General features: G+C 42.6%; 2 long non-coding RNA genes across 4 annotated transcripts; one reads left to right on the forward strand and one right to left on the reverse strand.

Annotated features, from left to right (window-relative positions):
• The first annotated feature begins 1365 nt into the window (after positions 1–1365).
• Positions 1366–4211, forward strand: LOC125537205. The gene is made up of 3 exons (XR_007295683.1): positions 1366–2406; positions 3062–3114; positions 3845–4211. It is a non-coding gene; the product is annotated as an uncharacterized LOC125537205 (long non-coding RNA).
• Positions 4212–4268: 57 nt separating this feature from the next.
• On the reverse strand, positions 4269–8702 carry LOC125537203. Of its 3 annotated transcripts, XR_007295681.1 has the most exons (7): positions 8397–8700; positions 6994–7137; positions 6822–6881; positions 6653–6687; positions 5679–6400; positions 5496–5571; positions 4269–4675 (listed from the first exon to the last, which is right to left on the reverse strand). It is a non-coding gene; the product is annotated as an uncharacterized LOC125537203 (long non-coding RNA). The 3 variants fall into 3 exon arrangements; XR_007295682.1 differs by having other exon boundaries at positions 5679–6687; positions 8412–8702; XR_007295680.1 differs by having other exon boundaries at positions 5679–6687; positions 8397–8701.
• Positions 8703–21530: the final 12828 nt, after the last annotated feature.

Below are 21530 nucleotides of genomic sequence, written 5' to 3' on the forward strand. Positions count from 1 at the left end.
GGAATTTAAAGAAGCACTCGAAATAAAGCAGCCCGGTTGGAATTCTGATATATCTAAATGGCAACGTTTATTTCCATTTGGTATTCCAACGAGCACCGATGGGTAATGAATTCATAATAAAACATTTATTTTTTTATAACTATATTTTTTATATTATTAATTTAGAAAATTGCAGGGATGTCTCTGGCTATTTTATTTTTCATTTTATACTTTGGTGGAACGGTAAAGAACTGGTCAAACTAGTTTGCGTGGTGAGTATTGTCTGTTACACGTTTTAAGACCTTCAACATGAAATATTCATACTAACTATATATATTGTTTGTGCAGGATGTGTATGAATTGAGGAAACACTTTTTATTATACTTGCTAAAACATTGTGGGAATGAAGCTAAAGGCAGCTTTTCTGATATTGTGCAAGAATTTCTTAAGCACATCAAGTAGATCTTAATAATTTTATAATAGATGTTTAGTTGGAACATCGCTCAATTTGTTCCACGGACATGTCGTTATTTTTCTTTTTGTTATCAATTTACATTGCAAGTGAAGTGGACTTTAATTATTAATTAATTGTGTTCGTGTTATGTTGTCTGTACATGTGAAATTTAACATGCATTATCTTTATATAACTCTAATGCACGGACATTCTATTATATTAACAAGATGCAACTCACATTGTACCATGCAAATTAAGCAAAAGACAACAATTCTAACATTGTACGGAGTGCATCAAGTAAATCTTAGTTTGTAAGAGATATTAGTTGGATCATTTCTTTGCTCTATGTACATATCGTTGAGTTAGATTTTCTATATTATTTTACATCGCAAGTGAAGTGAATTTCAATTACTTTTTGATTGATTGTTACGGGCTATCATTTATATACATACAAAATTGGCGTGCATTATGTTTATATATGCAATGGGCAAAAAAGAGTTCCATGACCCGTGGCAACGCACGGCCATTCTACTAGTTTTTATGAAGTTTCAGTCGAATCTCTTTATCATTAGATTTTTTTGTTGCTTTATGATGTGTGCGGTTCTATTGACTTGTAAACGAGCCCACGTAAGGGACGAACTGGATGGGCTGCGTTTTTGTCCTATTTTTTTATGTGTTGGGGCAGGCTTTGGGCGGTGGGCTGGAAAAGACATTTTTTTTACTTTGTATGTTGGGTTTTATTCTGCCAGGGCCAGCTTCTATTTTCTTATTCTTTCCAACAACAGGGAACGGATATATATATATATATATATATATATATATATATATATATATATATATATGTATGTATGTATGTATGTATGTATATAGGGACTCTCTATATTACATCCGACTGAAATTCAATTGGCTTTCAGTCATATTTTCAGCCATCCAAAATTTGACAACTGTCATCTGTCCTCCGCTTCTCTCCTGTCCTCTGAATGTCGCTGTCCTTGTCCCCACTCTCTTCCTTTAAACTGGTCCGCGAGAATCAAAAAGAGACCCTGAAAATAAACTAATCGGATCCCCAGTTGAAGACCCAAAAATACCAAGCTGAAGAACATAGCACTTCTACCTCCTGTGAGAAACAGCTCCCCTCACCTTCTCAACATCTGCATGAAAAAGGGGTGATTCCTTTTGTGAGAAACAGCTCCCCTAGCGAGTGCGGGCTTTTGGTGGCCGCGCTACAGGCAGGCCGCTATCCTGCGCGTCTGCTTGGGCCTGGGGATTCGGAACCCGTCAGTTCGTGGCAGTGCTGTGGCAGGGCTAGTGGAGGGAATACGGTCCGTGTACGCCTATCTACTACACATGCGTATTCTGTTCGGCCCATTTCCTTTACTTGTTCGCGCGCCTGGAAAGACGACATGTCATGCACTAGAAAGGCTGGCCCATGTCCGTGACCTTTATCCCTAACTCGTGAACAAGCCGTCGCCGCACACCTGCTCTGCCTCTCCGTCTCTGTCTCTCTCCCTCAAACCCGACGGCGGCACTGGTTTCTCTCCGGCGAGCATCTCCCTGCCCCTTGGCCCTACCCATGTACCCCGTGGTCGTGGGCAATTCTTCGCCACACGCCGGCTCTTCCGTTGGGTCTCTTTTCCCCAACCTCGACGGCGCCAGGGTTTGCTCTCCGACGAGATGTGCTCCTTTGATCTTGAGATGCCACGGGTGCATCTTCTCTTCTTATGGCCCGGAGGTCATGGCCGTGTTTAGATTCGCATCTTATTCTTTGGATTTGAGTTCATTTGCCTCACCACGAACCTTTCTGCAGGATCCATGTTTCGGACGTTAGAGCCGATCCCTGATGCATTCCCCGTGGAGTCGCGGGATTTCATGAGCATCGCCGATACCCAGCTGGGCCGCGGCGGCGAGGGCACCCTCTGTGCGGGGACGCCGGCTTAGGTTTTCTCAGAAGCCACCAGCGGCTGAACCATGAGGTAATTACGGATCTAAAAATCTCTCATGTACCATTTTAAGTCGTTTGATTTCTCGGATAAGAAGATGCGCCTGTTTGAGATACAAATTTCTTAGCCAGAACGGACCATCACGTCTAGTTTCAGTGTGAAGAAAGCTACTATTGTTGTGTATAGATTGATTTTCAGTATGGAAATCCCGTGGTGAGAGCTGGAGATTTTTGTTTTGGTTGGTATTCAGTTATGGGATTTGTTGGCATCATTATTATTTGTGTCTGATTTCTAGTTGCTGCTGGTGATTTTGGGATCTGTAATCAATCTGGAAAAATCGAGGGGCATCTCATATTTCTCCATTAAATCAGTCATCCTATACTTGACAATTACTGAAATATTAGGCCCTGCCGTGCAATTTTTTTTCATATCCTGTTTTTAGATGCAAATTGGTTAAATGACACTGATTCTGCCATTTAGTGCCAACATTGAGAAAAAATAGGATGCATTACGTGTTATGGTTTTGAAACAATTATATTCTTTTCTATTTTTCTATCATAAATATGCTATGTTGTTCTTTTTGCGAAGAAAATATCGTATGATGTTTACTGAACTGTCAAGGCATATTGTAAATGGGCAAACAAATATATGTTACCACTGACTCATCTTCGTCCTCCCAATCCATCAGCGGCTGTCCTCCATGGATGAGTTTGCCGAAGCGCGGCAAGGTGGACCATACAGGTAATGAAGTGCTCCAAATCTTCCAGTCTTAGTATTGTCGAAGCTGAAATTTGCAACGCTGCTGAGCTTGGAAGCGGTGGGCAAAGTGGTGGATTCCCCCCTGAAGCCGGTGTGTTCCAAGTTTGCTCTGAAGCTACCAGTGGATGGACCATGTATTTTTGTCAAATTATTAATGATGCCTCTGTAGTTCTTCGTGATTTAATACAACAATTCCTCCTATACTATTTAGTGGCTGAAAATTTTCATTGTTATCAAGAGCTTACTTTTATTCTTAGTAATTCATACGACACAGTTCTGGCTATTGAAGCTGTCCTATTGACAACTGTTGCTGTTTCATATGATACTCCCTTGACAGTAGGAACCTGATTCATGTAGATTTTGAAATGGCCAGTCTTTTTCTGGTCTGCACATTTGTTGGAATTTTATGGAGCCAACTCCATTGTAGGTTTCGCCTTATAATCCAAACTAATAATTATGACCTCGTTGAAACATGTTTGGTGATTAATACACTTCAGAAATCTTGAAAAGAGTATTGATGCTATTATTGCTGCTAAAATTTCTTTTTCTTTTTGATAATCATGATTGAAAGAGCCTGGGTTATTTTTGTACTACATTTTGTTCTCTAGTGCGCAAGCTGCTTGTTTCATTGTTGAGTAGATGACATTGGGTTGATAGAACCACATTCATGTAAATATTCTGATATTCACCATGTGCTTTTCTTTGTTGGCAGTACGGATGATGCAATAATTGAAGATATGAAGAAGGATTACATGGTCGCGCAAGAGATCAAGGAGAATAACAAATAAGCTTTATGCAATGGATAATTTGCAAGGCAAGGTTCTCCATGCTTGTATGTACGTTGCTGCTTTTGGAATTTGGCAGTTGCTTACTGGTCATGTTTGGTGATTGATGCTGAATTCCTAGATACATTTTGTAAACATTTGGATTTGTCCAGGCGCATGCCTGTATGTACTAGATGTTTACTTGTTTTCACTTATCTGCAGAAGTGGTACGTTCCCTGTGAGATTAAATTAACTAGGTCCTAATAATGTATTATGTAAAAATGTATATTTTAATGGAGGTGTATTTTCTGGTCACCATACCGTGTTACCTGATGGAACGAATTACCTAGTTCCTTGTTATCGGGCATGCAATTACGTTAATTCTGACTATAATTACTCCATCTCTGGCGATTCTCTAACAAAATTTAGTCTTTGGAGTAGTCACGTGCATGCTCAATGTCCTCCAGGGGCCAGGGCCACTTGGAGCAGGGTGACAGACTGACATTACGTCAGCTTGGTCAGTTGTGCAGCACATGCTAGTTTGGTGCATTGGGTGATCACCACCATAGAACAACTGTTGGACATGTACTAGAAGCTAGATTCTGTCCCTATCGCCAGCCCGGAATACACGCGCTGGAAAGGCTCCACGGGGAGGCAGCATGCGTGAATACAGGGCCAGCTCGGATCCCAAGCGCGGACGGGCGGCCTGGATTCCGGCTTGCCTGATGCTCGGCCTCCACTCGCATTTTCCGCTCCCCTAGCCTCCTTTACAACCCACACTGGCAAAGCAGCGAGAAAGGCAAAAAAGAACCCAACGTTACAAGGCAAAAATTTCTGATCTCTAATCTAAAACTAACAACACACAATTAAAATGGAAATGACAAAAAACACTAAAATTACACTATAAAATCAACTAAAATTACACTAAGATTTACACTATAAATACCGCTGTAAATCCACTAAAAACACTATAAATCCAGTTTGAATCCACTGTAAAATCTACTACACTAAGAAAAACACTGAAAATCTGGTAGGAATTACAGTGTAGATCCAGTAGGAATTACACTGTAATTCTATCTAGATTTACACTGTGAAATCGACCTAGAATTACAGTGTAAAATATTGTAGGAATTACAGTGTAAATGTACCTAGAATTACACTGCAAAATCGACCTAGAATCACAGTGTAAATATAGTAGGAATTACAGTGTAAATGTACCTAGAATTACACTGTAAAATCGACCTACAATTACAGTGCAAATCTAGGTAAAATTACAGTGTAATTTTACCTAAATTTACACTGTGAAATCGACCTAACACTGTAAAATCGACCTACAATTGCAGTGTAAATATAGTAGGAATTACATTGTAAATGTACCTACAATTACACTATAATTCTACCTAGATTTACACTGTAAAAATCGACCTAGAATTACAGTGTAAATCCACTTAGAATTTCACTGTAAATCTACCTAGAATTACACTGCAAGCGGAAATAAATCCATTTTATCAGGGACTAGTAAAAAAACTGGAAGAGGACATGACCAGAAATAAATCCACTTGTTCTTATCTAGTTCCGAGAAATGCTTAACTGTATTACCTCTCCAGACAAGTACCCTAGGCTTGGTATCATGTAGAGAATTCAGCCCAAAATGCACATGGTCAGGATATGAGACCTAGCAGAAAAAGAAGGGGAGGCTAGTTCAACATCATTACACACAAAAAAACAGCATTAAAAGGATGCAAAAAATAAAGCAAATAATTCTAAAAAAACAAGACTCACAGCGAATGCGTAGTGACAACCGCCAAATGCCACTTATCTCTTAGAAGCAACCTTCGTAGTATCCTTAAACTTTACTGCCAAGGAGACTCTCATATACTCCCTCCGTCCCATAATATAAGAGTGTTTTTTACACTAGTGTAGAGTAAAAAACGTTCTTATATTATGGGACAGAGGGAGTACCAATGTACATAAATCATAGTTCATCACAGAACTACAATCTCTGAAAATGTGGAGATATTTGGGACAAGGAGAAAGGCTTGAATTTGGACACAAGAAAGTGGACAAGGCAATACACATGAAGCAGATGAAAAGGTCTACATCAGGCAATTCTTCAGATTTGAGTTTATTGCAGAAGAAAGAAACCGGTGGGATGCTAGTCACATTGAAATGGGACAAGATAAACTCACGCCCAGCCTCAGCATCAGACACAATGGGCTCACCATCAACAGGAAGATATAAGATGTCATGGATGACATATTTGGAAATCAGAATAAACTTCTTCCTAATCTGAATCTCTGAAGCAAGAACATCAAATTTGGACGCTAATCATTTGACAAACCTAAGAGGTACCTCTGTCCTCACATATTTGAGAAGGCAATCTGCCCTATAACTCTGAAGAACACGGACTTGCCTAGGAGACAAGCCACCAATAACAGTGGAGAACAACTTGAGTATCTAGTGAATGTATTGGCTACAGGAAAATCAGAAGACCTCTTGCACTTCTACAACACAACAAGAAACACAAACAAAAGAAAAAATCAAGATAAATTACACTAAAAATAAACAAAAGAAAGACATCTAGCAACAACAACTAGAACTAGACGGAACTAGGTTCTTGTGCATCAATAGCCATTCCACAAAAAAATAGATATGATGAAGATTACAAAAGGAGTTATCTAAAACTTATATCCATATCTATCATAGAGAAGTTGCATGCAAAAAAAGGAAATATAAACAAAAGCAAAATAAAATACCACATTCTAATCTTCCGTTTTAAGCAATTCACTTTCTGCAAAAACATAAAAAAGAGGAATTATCCATTAACTACAAACGTGCATTAACTGATACAAAAATGAAACCGGTACAAAAAAGCATTAATAGAAGAAACTGGTACAAAAGCATTAACTAAAGCACCACACTTACATGAGACACGTAGAACTCATACAAAGCTTTGTCGAAATCAGGATCATCCATTTGACCTTCCTGCAGTTAACAGATGAAACAAGTGAATGAACTAAAAAACAGGAACAAATAAGCTACCAAACAAGAAATAAAAGAAAATAAAATAAATAAAAAATCAAATTAGAAATATAACCTCCGAAGCTTGAAAAGGATCATCCTCCGCAAAATCATTGGGGACAAAAGGACCCCCATCTGAATCATCACAATCTTCAACACAAGCAGCAGAAGTACCCTTACCAAAATCCTTCACGAGTCTCCCCATACTTCAATCTATAACCTAAATATGTACAAAAACAAAGAAAAGGACAAAAAGTGTGAGATGAAATGGCAGAAGGGATAAAACATAACAAAAATATAAAGAAGAAATGCATTGATAGCATTTACAGTCTACATCTCTTTTATTTCACTACATAACCCACTGAGAATTACAGTGAAGAAATCCCCTGCGAATTACAGTGGAAACCAACTGAGTTACATTGTAAATACACTGTAATCACCCACTAAGAAAAATACACTGGAATTCCGATGAAGATTACAGTGTAAATCCAAATATAATTACAGTCTAAATCCTCTAACAAAATACACTGGAATCAGATGCATCACAAGAACACACAAACTAGCGATGCATCAGAAGAACAGTCACAATTCCTCTGCTACTCAATTACAGTGTAAATTCACTGACAAAAACACTATAAATCCAAAACGCAATTCCACTATAAAAATTCAAGTGAATTACACTGTAATTCCACTAGCGAATACAGTGCAAATCCATGGCAATTACACTGTAAATCAGCTATCAAATTACACTGTACATCCCTGACAAATACATTGTAATTCTACTAACAAATACAGTGCAACCCCACCGACAAAAATACACTGCTATTAGGACATATACATTGTCATTCCAGTAGCAAATACAATGCAAATCCGCTGACAAAATACACTGAAATTACACTGTAAAATAACCGGGGATTACACTACAAATTGCTTTGGATTTACACTACAAATATACTACCTATCCACTAGAAAATTACACTGGAAATCAACTACAGATTACAGTGAAAATCAATGAAAATCCAGTATGAATTACACTGAAAATCACTCTAAAAAACAATGGGGGTTGCACTGTGAACCACTGTAAATCCAAAAATAGGAATTACAGAGTAAGCCACATACCCACTAAACGATACCAGTGAAGAGAAATGGTCTAGGGATTAAAGGCCGGGGAACAGAATGCATCTGTTCGAATTGACTGAATACATCAGACTACTACAAGTAAGCAAGCCAGCCTCACATGAACAGCTCGAATTCCAACAACCAATCAATTACAGATAAGCAGATCAAACTGACGCACATCCGAGCTACCGCAGCTACCGTGCTTAGTAGAACAATCAAACACATCCCTGAAACGGCGGAACCTAACAAATCTACACGGAAAAAAGCTGTGGGGGATGGATACAATCATCAGATCTGACAGACAAAACCAACTCCCTACCTAACAGATCACAGGAACAACAAAAAGGGAGGGGGGCAAACCCGAATCCGACGAACCAAATCGCTAGCGCCGGAAATGGGGACGGGTCGGTGCGGGGCCGAGAGATGCCGCAGATCCCGCCGGCAGGAACAGAAGGGAGGCGGAGGAAGCAGGGCAGCACGAGGAAGAGCGCGGACGAGTCACCACCAAAACACTAGATCGAGCGGCGAGGCGGAGCTCCAAATCGCGATGGCTATCTTTCTCTCACTCTCTCTCTCTCTCACTCGACTCTGTTCAGGTTTGCGTGTTTGAAATGACAAAGGGGATGGGAGGAGGAGGCCGACATAGACACACGGGTTGCGATGGGAAAAATAACAGGTCAACCACACGGGCCGATAAGAGAAACGAGACAAATAACGGGTCAACCACACGGGCCTGATAAGAGAAACGAGACAAATAACGGGTCAAACACACGAATCTTCGCGCACAGATCACACGGCACAGAAAACGAATGAAAAGCGAATTGTTTGCTGGAATTTATTCTATATTGGGGGCAGCCCAACAACTATTTCAGAAATTTCTAATAAATCCTAGAGGTCCACTTAGCCCATTTGTGCAAAGAAAGGGATACTACTAAAGTTTAATCCCACATTGCTAGTTTAGTGGGAGTTGGACCTCCTTATAAGGGAGGTTCTTTCCCCACTTGTATGAGCATGAGAATAAGAGGGATATCCACGCGCGCGGAGAAGGGTGATAAGGTTTTTGGGGAGCGCTCTGCGCGACTACTGACTGATTCCTTCGTCATGGACGCCCTGGACTACGTCGACAACCTCCTCGACGACATGGCTGGCGAGGACACCGATCCTAAGTCCAGTGCTATTGCTGCTGCTGTTCCGTATGTGTTCTTATTTCTGTTAGATATCCTGTCATAGTTTCTCGTACTAGTACTTGTCTTAAATAGCTACGGTTCATATATGCAGAAGCTATTTACCTTCTCTCTGTCAGAATGCATGACTTGTTTTATCTCTACTATATTAGTCATGCTTTATCTAGTATTTCTGTTAATAAAATCATTTGGTAAATTGCTCATATTTCCAACAATCCAAAAACCTTATTATAGGCAATTTACCCCAAGTGGTTTTGCTGCTTCCATGAGACCTCCTATGTTTGAGGGTATCCACTATAAGAGGTGGCGCATGAGAGCAGTCTTATGGTTTCAAACCATGAGTTGCTATGACGCCACTCTCGGCAAACCTGAAGGGGAGCTTGATGCTCAACAGGCACAAGCCTTTCAGAAAATGGATACTCTGTTTAAGGCTGCTCTCTTTGAGTGTTCTTGGTGAGAACATAGTTGCTGCTTATGCATCAATTGATAATGGAAAAGATATGTGGGATGCACTCGAGGCCAAGTTTGGGGTCTCGGATGCTGGCACTGAGTTGTACATCATGGAGCAATTCTATGACTACGGGATGACTGAAGAGCGCTCCGTGGTTGAGCAAGCTCATGAGATACAGTCATTTGCTAGAGAACTTGAGCACTTCGGTTGTATGCTACCGGACAAGTTTGTTGCCGGAGGTATCATCACTAAGCTTCCTCCTTCATGGAGGAACTTTGCTACCTTGCTGAAGCATAAGAGACAAGAGTTTTCCGTCCCGGATCTCATTGGCACTCTTGATGTGGAAGAAACGACGAGAGCAAAGGACACACGTGCTCGAGGTATTGAGGGAGACTCTAGCACCAATCTGGTACAGAAGAAGAACTTCCAGCCCCACAAGTTCAAGAACAAGGGCAAGTTTGATGGTAAAGCAAAGTTTGATGGGAAGAACAAGGTTGTGCAACACACGAACTTCAAGAAGAAGAATGACAAGAAGAAAGGTGTCTGTCATGTGTGTGGGGATCCTGATCATTGGGCTCCTAGTTGCCCTAATCGCTATGACAAGCGTCACCCTGGGAAAGGCGGCAAGACCGCTAATGTTGTCATTGGAGACACTGACATGAAGGATGATGGGTATGGTATATTTCCCACTATTCTTTCAGTATGTCATTCTCCTGATTGGTTGATTGACACAGGTGCTAATGTGCATGTATGCGGTGATATTTCCATGTTTTCGTCTTATCAGACCACAGGGACTTCAACCGTGCTGATGGGCAACGGTTCAAGTGCTTCTGTTCGTGGTGTTGGCACGGTCGATCTGAAGTTTACTTCGGGGAAGATCGTGCGGCTGAAGAACGTGCATTATGTCCCCTCCGTCAATAAAAATCTTGTTAGCGGATCTCTTCTGTGTAGAGATGGCTACAAGCTTGTCTTTGAGTCGAATAAATTTGTAATATCCAAGTATGGAACCTTTGTTGGTAAAGGCTATGAGTCAGGAGGTCTGTTTCGTTTATCCTTATCAGACGTTTGCAATAAAGTTGTTAATCATATTTGCAACAATAGTGAATCCAATGTGTGGCATTCACGTCTCTGTCATGTTAATTTTGGTTGCATGTCGCGACTAGCGAAGTTGAACTTAATCCCTAGTTTCACCACTGTCAAGGGATCTAAGTGTCAAGTTTGTGTGCAAGCTAAGCAACCTCGTAAGTCTCACACGACTGCGGAAACGAGAAATCTTGCACCACTAGAGCTCATACATTCAGATCTATGTGAAATGAAAGGTGTTTTGACAAAAGGTGGAAAGAAATATTTCATGACGTTAATTGACGACTCCACTAGATACTGTCGGGTGTATCTTTTGAAATCTAAGGATGAGGCTTTGAACTTTTTCAAGATCTATAAAGCTGAAGTGGAAAATCAACTTGATCAAAAAATCAAGAGGCTTAGGTCCGACCGTGGTGGAGAGTATTTTCCCAACGAATTTGATTCTTTTTGTGCGGAACATGGTATAATCCATGAGACGACGTCTCCCTACTCACCTTAGTCAAATGGGGTGGCCGAAAGAAAGAACCGTACTCTAACTGATTTGGTTAACGCCATGTTAGACACATCGGGTCTCTCCAAGGCATGGTGGGGGGAGGCGATATTGACCGCATGTCATGTCCTGAACCGAGTCCCCACAAAGAACAAAGAGATAACTCCATTCGAGAAATGACAGAAGAAAAGGTTAAAACTCTTATCTGCGAACATGGGGTTGTTTGGCGAAAGTCAATGTTCCAATTCCAAAGAAGCGGAAGCTTGGACCAAAGACCGTGGATTGTGTTTTCCTGGGATATGCTTTTCATAGCACTGGTTATAGATTCTTGGTTGTAAAATCTGAGGTACCTGACATGCATGTCGGTACGATCATGGAGTTGAATGATGCGACTTTCTTTGAAGATATCTTTTCCATGAAGGATATGGCTACCTCATCTAATCAGGAGATGCCTAGTTCATCGAATCAGGAACCAGTTACAATTACCAAACCTGCTATTTCGATAGAACACTTTGAAAGTCCTGTGGAGGAAAACAATGAAGTTCCTACTAGGAGCAAGAGACAGAGGACTGCAAAGTCCTTTGGTGATGATTTTCTTGTGTATCTCATAGATGACACTCCCAGTTCTATTTCAGAGGCTTATGCATCTGAAGATGCTGACTACTGGAAGGAAGCGGTTCGTAGCGAGATGGATTCCATCTTAGCGAATGAAACTTGGGAGATAACTGATCGTCCTTATGGGTGTAAACCTATAGGATGCAAATGGGTATTCAATAAAAAGCTTAGGCCTAATGGTACTGTTGAAAAGTACAAGGCTCGGCTCGTGGCTAAGGGTTATACCCAAAAGGAAGGTGAAGACTTCTTTGATACTTACTCACCTGTGGCTCGACTGACCACTATTCGAGTTCTACTTTCACTAGCTGCCTCACATGGTCTTCTCGTTCATCAAATGGATGTTAAGACTGCTTTCCTAAATGGAGAGTTGGACGAGGAAATTTATATGGAACAACCAGATGGTTTTGTACTAGATGGTTAGGAAGGAAAAGTGTGCAAGTTGCTGAAGTCTTCGTATGGACTCAAGCAAGCACCCAAACAGTGGCATGCGAAGTTTGAAAGAACTTTAACAGCTGCAGGCTTTGTTGTAAGCGAAGCTGACAAATGTGTGTACTATCGCCATGGTGGGGGCGAGGGAGTTATCCTTTGCTTGTATGTTGATGACATACTGATTTTCGGAACAAATCTGAATGTTATTAAGGAGGTCAAAATTTCCTATCTTGTTGTTTTGGGATAAAGGATTTAGGAGTGGCTGATGTCATTCTGAACATCAAGTTGTTGAGAGACGATGATGGTGGGATTACATTACTTCAATCTCACTATGTGGAAAAGATCTTGAGTCGCTTTGGCTATAGTGACAGCAAGCCCTCTCCAACACCATATGATGCTAGTGTGTTGCTTCAAAAGAATAGAAGAATTGCTAGAGACCAATTGAAGTATTCTCAGATTATTGGCTCGCTTATGTACTTAGCCAGTGCTACAAGACCTGACATCTCTTTTGCTGTTAGCAAACTGAGTCGGTTTGTTTCAAAACCAGGAGATGTGCATTGGAAAGCTCTAGAGAGAGTTTTGCGTTATTTGAAATGCACTGCAAATTATGGAATTCACTACACCGGGCACCCAAAGGTGCTTGAAGGGTATAGTGACTCAAACCGGATCTCATATGCTGATGAGATAAAGGCCACGAGCGGATATGTATTCACTCATGGAGGTGGCGTTGTTTCTTGGAAGTCTTGCAAGCAGACCATCTTAACGAGGTCAACAATGGAAGCAGAACTCACAGCACTAGATACAGCTACGGTCAAAGCAGATTGGCTTCGTCGGCTCTTGAATGACTTGCCGGTTGTTGAGAAACCTGTACCAGGTATTCTCATGAATTGCGACAATCAAACTGTGATCACGAAAGTGAGCAGCTCAAAGGATAACATGAAGTTATCAAGACACGTTCAGAGAAGGTTAAAGTCTGTCAGAAAAATGAGAAGCTCCGGAGTTATTGCATTGGATTATATCCAAACGTCTAAAAATCTGGAAGATCCTTTTACTAAGGGTCTATCGTGTAATGTGATAGATAATGCATCGAGGGAGATGGGTATGAGACCCACAATATGAGTTGTTCACAGTGGTAACCTATTCTTTGTGATCGGAGATCTCGTGAATTAGATGTGAAAGACAAGTTGTTGGTCAACTGGGAGGAGAGTACCCTTACTGTTAAAATACCACTCCATAAAGATGCAATACTCTCCTAATCTGCATGGCAGGTTGATGTATATCTAATGTGTTCTAAGTGGCTCTTTGAAGCAGAGATGTTGTCCTGTAGAACATCTTTTGAAGAACGCACCTATATGAGTCTGATTGTTAAACGTCGCAATCTATGAGAGTAGGGTTCTCTCTAGTAAACTCATGAAAGGTCTCGGAGTATGACGCATAAGCTCCACCCGCGGGGAAGACCCACGGTAGCCACATATCAGTCAAGGCTTTATGTGAAGCTAGATTCGCAGAAAACTTGCAGTTCCAGGCCCAGTCCACTGTTCAAGTTGCTTACTAGTGCAGCATAGAGTTCTAGGTGGAAGTTCAACTTAACAGTCTCCACTGCAGTACCGGTATATAAAACAGTGTTTTGAAACCAAAGGCAAATCTCTGTGTGCCTCCGGATCTGGTGGGGGATTGCTGGAATTTATTCTATATTGGGGGCAGCCCAACAACTATTTCAGAAATTCCTAATAAATCCTAGAGGCCCACTTAGCCCATTTATGCAAAGCAAGGGATACTACTAAAGTTTAGACCCACATTGCTAGTTTAGTGGGAGTTGGACCTCCTTATAAGGGAGGTTCTTTCCCCACTTGTATGAGCATGAGAACAAGAGGGACATCCACACGCGCTCCTCCTCCGCCGCGCGCCTCGCCATGCCTCGTCACGACGCGCCGCGGGTTGCGGGAATGAGCCGACCCGATGTCGAAATTTTTGCCATGCACTACGGGTATACGAAAGGTCACTTGGGAGCTGGAAAGTTTTTGCTGTAGTGGATATTGAATACGAACGCTGCACCCTTCGGCTGCTGCCTGTTCGTTTCATCTCCCGCGTTCCCTTCAGCTCCCGGCGTAGCCTCTCGCCTCCTTCTCTTGCGCCTATAAAAGGGAGGTCGCTCCTCTCAGAGAGACGCACCAGAACTTCTCCTTCCTCTCGCCACCGGTTCCAATCTCTGAGCTGCTACTGTCTTCCTCATCCCGGCTTGCGGCGTGCACCGCAGGTCAGGACAGTAGGCCTCCGAAACCGCACCTCTTTGAGTCCTGTACGGGAGAAGGGTGATAAGGGTTTTGGGGAGCGCTCTGCGCGACTACTGACTGACTCCTTCGTCACGGACGCCCCGGACTCCGACGACTACTAACCCAAGTGGTTTTGCTGTTTCCATGAGACCTCCTATGTTTAGGGTATCCACTATAAGAGGTGGCGCGTGAGAGCAGTCTTATGGTTTCAAACCATGAGTTGCTATGACGCCACTCTCGGCAATCCTGACGGGGAGCTTGATGCTCAACAGGCACAAGCCTTTCAGAAAATGGATACTCTGTTTAAGGCTGCTCTCTTGAGTGTTCTTGGTGAGAACATAGTTGCTGCTTATGCGTCAATTGATAATGGAAAAGATATGTGGGATGCACTCGAGGCCAAGTTTGGGGTCTCGGATGCCGGCACTGAGCTGTACATCATGGAGCAATTCTATGACTACAGGATGACTGAAGAGCGCTCCGTGGTTGAGCAAGCTCATGAGATACAGTCATTTGCTAGAGAACTTGAGCACTTCGGTTATATGCTACCGGACAAGTTTGTTGCCGGAGGTATCATCACTAAGCTTCCTCCTTTATGGAGGAACTTTGCTACCTTGCTGAAGCATAAGAGACAAGAGTTTTCCGTCCCGGATCTCATTGGCACTCTTGATGTGGAAGAGAAGGCGAGAGCAAAGGACACATGTGCTCGAGGTATTGAGGGAGGATCTAGTGCCAATCTGGTACAGAAGAGGAACTTCCAGCCCCACAAGTTCAAGAACAAGGGCAAGTTTGATGGTAAAGCAAAGTTTGATGGGAAGAACAAGGCTGTGCAACACACGAACTTCAAGAAGAAGAATGACAAGAAGAAAGGTGTCTGTCATGTGTGTGGGGATCCTGATCATTGGGCTCCTAGTTGCCCTAATCGCTATGACAAGCGTCACCCTGGGAAAGGCGGCAAGACCGCTAATGTTGTCATTGGAGACACTGACATGAAGGATGATGGGTATGGTATATTTCCCACTATTCTTTCAGTATGTCATTCTCCTGATTGGTTGATTGACACGGGTGCTAATGTGCATGTATGCGGTGATATGTCCATGTTTTCGTCTTATCAGACCGCAGGGACTTCAACCGTGCTGATGGGCAACGATTCAAGTGTTTCTGTTCGTGGTGTTGGCACGGTCGATCTGAAGTTTACTTCGGGGAAGATCGTGCGGCTGAAGAACGTGCATTATGTCCCCTCCATCAATAAAAATCTTATTAGCGGATCTCTTTTGTGTAGATATGGCTACAAGCTTGTCTTCGAGTCGAATAAATTTGTAATATCCAAGTATGGAACCTTTGTTTGTAAAGGCTATGAGTCAGGAGGTCTGTTTCGTTTATCCTTATCAGACGTTTGCAATAAAGTTGTTAATCATATTTGCAACAATAGTGAATCCAATGTGTGGCATTCACGTCTCTATCATGTTAATTTTGGTTGCATGTCGAGACTAGCGAAGTTGAACTTAATCCCTAGTTTCACCACTGTCAAGGATCTAAGTGTCAAGTTTGTGTGCAAGCTAAGCAACCTCATATGTCTCACACGACTGCGGCAACGAGAAATCTTGCACCACTAGAGCTCATACATTCAGATCTATGTGAAAGGAATGGTGTTTTGACAAAAGGTGGAAAGAAATATTTCATGACGTTAATTGACAACTCCACTAGATACTGCCATGTGTATCTTCTGAAATCTAAGGATGAGGCTTTGAACTTTTTCAAGATCTATAAAGCTGAGGTGGAAAACCAACTTGATCGAAAAATCAAGAGGCTTAGGTCCGACCGTGGTGGAGAGTATTTTTCCAATGAATTTGATGCTTTTTGTGTGGAACATGGTATAAAACATGAGAGGACGCCTCCCTACTCACCTCAGTCAAATGGGGTGGCCGAAAGAAAGAACCGTACTCTAACTGATTTGGTTAACGCCATGTTAGACACATCGGGTCTCTCCAAGGCATGGTGGGGGGAGGCGATATTGACCGCATGTCATGTCCTGAACCGAGTCCCCACAAAGAACAAAGAGATAACTCCATTCGAGGAATGGGAGAAAAAAGGTTAAAACTCTCTTATCTACGAACATGGGGTTGTTTGGCGAAAGTCAATGTTCCAATTACAAAGAAGCGAAAGCTTGAACCAAAGACTGTGGATTGTGTTTTCCTGGGATATGCTTTTCATAGCATTGGCTATAGATTCTTGGTTGTAAAATCTGAGGTACCTGACATGCATGTCGGTACGATCATGGAGTCGAATGATGTGACTTTCTTTGAAGATATCTTTCCCATGAAGGATATGGCTACCTCATCTAATCAGGAGATGCCTAGTTCATCGAATCAGGAACCAGTTACAATTACCAAACTGCTATTTCGATAGAACACTTTGAAAGTCCTGTGGAGGAAAACAATGAAGTTCCTACTAGGAGCAAGAGACAGAGGACTGCAAAGTCCTTTGGTGATGATTTTCTTGTGTATCTCATAGATGACACTCCTAGTTCTATTTCATAGGCTTATGCATCTGAAGATGTTGACTACTAGAAGGAAACGGTTCGTAGGGAGATGGATTCCATCTTAGAGAATGAAACTTGGGAGAGAACTGATCGTCCTTATGGGTGCAAACCTATAGGATGCAAATGGGTATTCAAGAAGAAGCTTAGGCCTGATGGTACTATTGAAAAGTACAAGGCTCGGCTCGTGGCTAAGGGTTATACCCAAAAGGAAGGTGAAGACTTCTTTGATACTTACTCACTTGTGGCTCGACTGACCACTATTCGAGTTCTACTTTCACTAGCTTCTTCACATGGTCTTCTCGTTCATCAAATGGATGTTAAGACTGCTTTCCTAAATGGAGAGTTGGACGAGGCAATTTATATGGAACAAACAGATGGTTTTGTACTAGATGGTCAGGAAGAAAAATTGTGCAAGTTGCTGAAGTCTTTGTATGGACTCAAGCAAGCACCCAAACAGTGGCATGAGAAGTTTGAAAGAACTTTAACAGCGCCAGGCTTTGTAGTAAACGAAGCTGACAAATGTGAGTAATATCGCCATGGTGGGGGCGAGGGAGTTATCCTTTGCTTGTATGTTGATGATATACTGATTTTCAGAACAAATCTGAATGTTATTAAGGATGTCAATATTTCCTATCTCGTTGTTTTGAGATGAAGGATTTAGGAGTGTCTGATATCATTCTGAACATCAAGTTGTTGAGAGACGATGATGGTGGGATTACATTGCTTCAATCTCACTTTGTGGATAAGATCTTGAGTCGCTTTGGCTACAGTGACAGCAAGCCCTCTCCAACACCATATGATGCTAGTGTGTTGCTTCAAAAGAATCGAAGAATTGCTAGAGACCAATTGAAGTATTCTCAGATTATTGGCTCGCTTATGTACTTAGCCAGTGCTACAAGACCTGACATCTCTTTTGCTGTTAGCAAACTGAGTCGGTTTGTTTCAAAACTAGGAGATGTGCATTGGAAAGCTCTAGATAGAGTTTCGCGTTATTTGAAAGGCACTACAAATTATGGAATTCACTACACCGGGCACCCAAAGGTGCTTGAAGGGTATAGTGACTCAAACTGGATCTCAGATGCTGATGAGATAAAGGCCACGAGCGGATATGTATTCACTCATGGAGGTGGCGCTGTTTCTTGGAAGTCTTGCAAGCAGACCATCTTAACGAGGTCAACAATGGAAGCAGAACTCACAACACTAGATACAGCTATGGTCGAAGCAGATTGGCTTCGTCGGCTCTTGACTGACTTGCCAGTTGTTGAGAAACCTGTACCGGGTATTCTCATGAACTGCGACAATCAAACTGTGACCACGAAAGTGAGCAGCTCAAAGGATAACATGAAGTCATCAAGACACGTTCAAAGAAGGTTAAAGTCTGTCAGAAAAATGAGAAACTCCGGAGTTATTGCATTGGATTATATCCAAACGTCTAAAAATCTGCCAGATCCTTTTACTAAGGGTCTATCACGCAATGTGATAGATAATGCATCGAGGGAGATGGGTATGAGACCCACAATATGAGTTGTTCATAGTGGTAACCTATTCTTTGTGATCAGAGATCTCGCGAATTAGATGTGGAAGACAAGCTGTTGGTCAACTGGGAGGAGAGTACCCTGACTGTTAAAATACCACTCCATAAAGATGCAATACTCTCCTAATCTGCATGGCAGGTTGATGTATATCTTAATGTGTTCTACATGGCTCTTTGAAGCAGAGATGTTGTCCTGCAGAACATCTTTTGAAGAACGCACCTATATGAGTCTGATTGTTAAACGTCGCAATCTATGAGAGTAGGGTTCTCTCTCGTAAACTCATGAAAGGTCTCGGAGTATGACGCATAAGCTCCACCCGCGGGGAAGACCCACGGTAGCCACATATCAGTCAAGGCTTTATGTGAAGCTAGATTCGCAGAAAACTTGCAGTTCCAGGCCCAGTCCACTGTTCAAGTTGCTTACTAGTGCAGCATAGAGTTCTAGGTGGAAGTTCAACTTAACAGTCTCCACTGCAGTACCGGTATATAAAATAGTGTTTTGGAACCAAAGGTAAATCTCTGTGTGCCTCTGGGATCTGGTGGGGGATTGCTGGAATTTATTCTATATTGGGGGCAGCCCAACAACTATTTCAGAAATTTGTGATAAATCCTAGAGGCCCACTTAGCCCATTTGTGCATAGCAAGGGACACTACTAAAGTTTAGTCCCACATTGCTAGTTTAGTGGGAGTTGGACCTCCTCATAAGGGAGGTTCTTTCCCCACTTGTATGAGCATGAGAACAAGAGGGACATCCACGCGCACTCCTCCTCCGCCGCCCATCTCGCCATGCCACGCCACGCCACGCCTCGTCAAGACGCGCCGCGGGTTGCGGGAATGAGCCGAGCCGATGTCTAAATTTTTTCCATGCACTACGGGTATACGAAAGGTCACTCGGGAGCTGGAAAGTTTTTGCTGCAGTGGATATTGAATACGAACGCTGCACCCTTCGGCTGCTGTCTGTTCGTTTCATCTCCCGCGTTCCCTTCGGCTCCCGGCGTAGCCTCTCGCCTCTTTCTCTTGCGCCTATAAAAGGGAGGTCGCTCCTCTCAGAGAGACGCACCAGAACTTCTCATTCCTCTTGCCACCGGTTCCAATCTCTGAGCTGCTGCTGTCTTCCTCATCCCGGCTTGCGGCGTGCACCACAGGTCGGGACAGTAGGCCTCCGAAACCGCACCTCTTTGAGTCCTTTATGGGAGAAGGGTGATAAGGTTTTTGGGGAGCGCTCTGTGCGACTACTGACTGACTCCTTCGTCACGGACGCCCTGGACTCCGACGACTACTTCCCCGACGCCGACAACCTCCTCGACGACATGGCTGGCGAGGACACCGAGCCCAAGTCCAGTGCTACTGCTGCTGCCATCCCGTATGTGTTCTTCCTTTTGTTAGATATCCTACCACAGTTTCTCGTATTAGTACTTGCCCTAAATATGTTAGGTTCTACCTCATATATGCAACTAGTTCTACTATCTGCTATATATATGATAGGCTACGATTCATATATGCAGAAGCTATTTACCTTCTCTCTGTCAGAACGCATGACTTGTTTTATCTCTACCATATTAGTCATGCTTTATCTAGTATTTCTGTTAATAAAATCATTTGGTAAATTGCTCATATTTCCAACATTGTTTTCATCCGTATGTAAATTAGCAGATCTGTCATGGAATTGTCACGGCAGATGTCCTAGAGCAAGGACTTAGTCGTAGGGCCATCGCACTAGGTAGCTTAAAGGGGTTAATCGGGACAAAGGACACGAGAGAGGATTTTATACTAGTTCGGCCCCTTACGATGAAGGTAAAAGCCTATGTCTAGTTGGGATTGGTATTGCTGAGGTTTCGATCTCCAAGAGGCTCAATTCGCCGGCTTGGTGATCGACTTGATTGTTTCCTCCCCTAAGCCGCCACCGGGTCGTCCCCTTATATACACGGGTTGACACCTGGTGGCTTACAGAGTCCCGGCCGGCTCATAATTGTGTCCGGCTCGGTGACTTCCTTTACATGCCTTTCTTTACAAGTCTTTCCGCCCATATGGCGGTTTACAATAACGGGCCTTAAGCCGGCCCGAGGCCTTTGAGCTTTCCATATATACTAATAAACTATCATCTTGACTGTATATTGGGCTTCTTACATAACCCGCCATTAAGGCTGACCCGGCCCCTCCTGGGCGGGTTTTAGCTGATAGTAATATCCCCAACATTAGGCCCCAGGTTGACTTTGAACTTTGTTCTTTGTCAATCTTCAATACTTAGGCAGAATCCATCCTTTGTCTGAAAATTTCCTTAACCTGCCGCGACGTCATCTTTTTGAAACACAAAAACTTTCATGACGTCATCTTCCAACGGATCTTTCATTTTTAATGCCTTCCGGGAATCAAGGCGTCTGTTCAGTTGGATAATCATTACTGGGTCTCCTTGATTTTCGCGCCCGCCTGTTCGTGCATTCCCTTATAAATAGGCGTAACTTAGGTCTTTCTCATTCTCCTTTCTTCCTCATCTTCTTCCTCTCGCAACCTCCGTTGCTGCTTGAGCTCCGCCGTCGCCGCAACTCTCATCGTCATCGTCAAGCTTGGCCACTGCATCACCCTGATTCCGTCCAGAGAACACGGCGACTCTTCGCGGCAGGCCTGCATCTTGTAAGTTTTCTTCTCTCTCACGCACCTAGATCTGTTTCTAGGTTTACGAGTTCTTCAGTGTTCTTCATCTGTTCATCACGAGCCATCTTGTAGATCTTCTCCGCAACTTCTTTTGATCCAGAAAGAAGATATAACTCGCGCGGTAGCTGTTTGGCATTCGTTTTTGATATCAGTAGATCCCTTTTACCTGTATAGATGCTTCATTATAGTCGACGAACTCCTCTATACTATGTTTTTAGGTCTAGAATATTTCCCTTTTTGAAAC

The sequence above is a fragment of the Triticum urartu genome, chromosome 2, assembly GCF_003073215.2.
Source record: "Triticum urartu cultivar G1812 chromosome 2, Tu2.1, whole genome shotgun sequence".
Classification (NCBI taxonomy): Eukaryota; Viridiplantae; Streptophyta; class Magnoliopsida; order Poales; family Poaceae; genus Triticum; species Triticum urartu.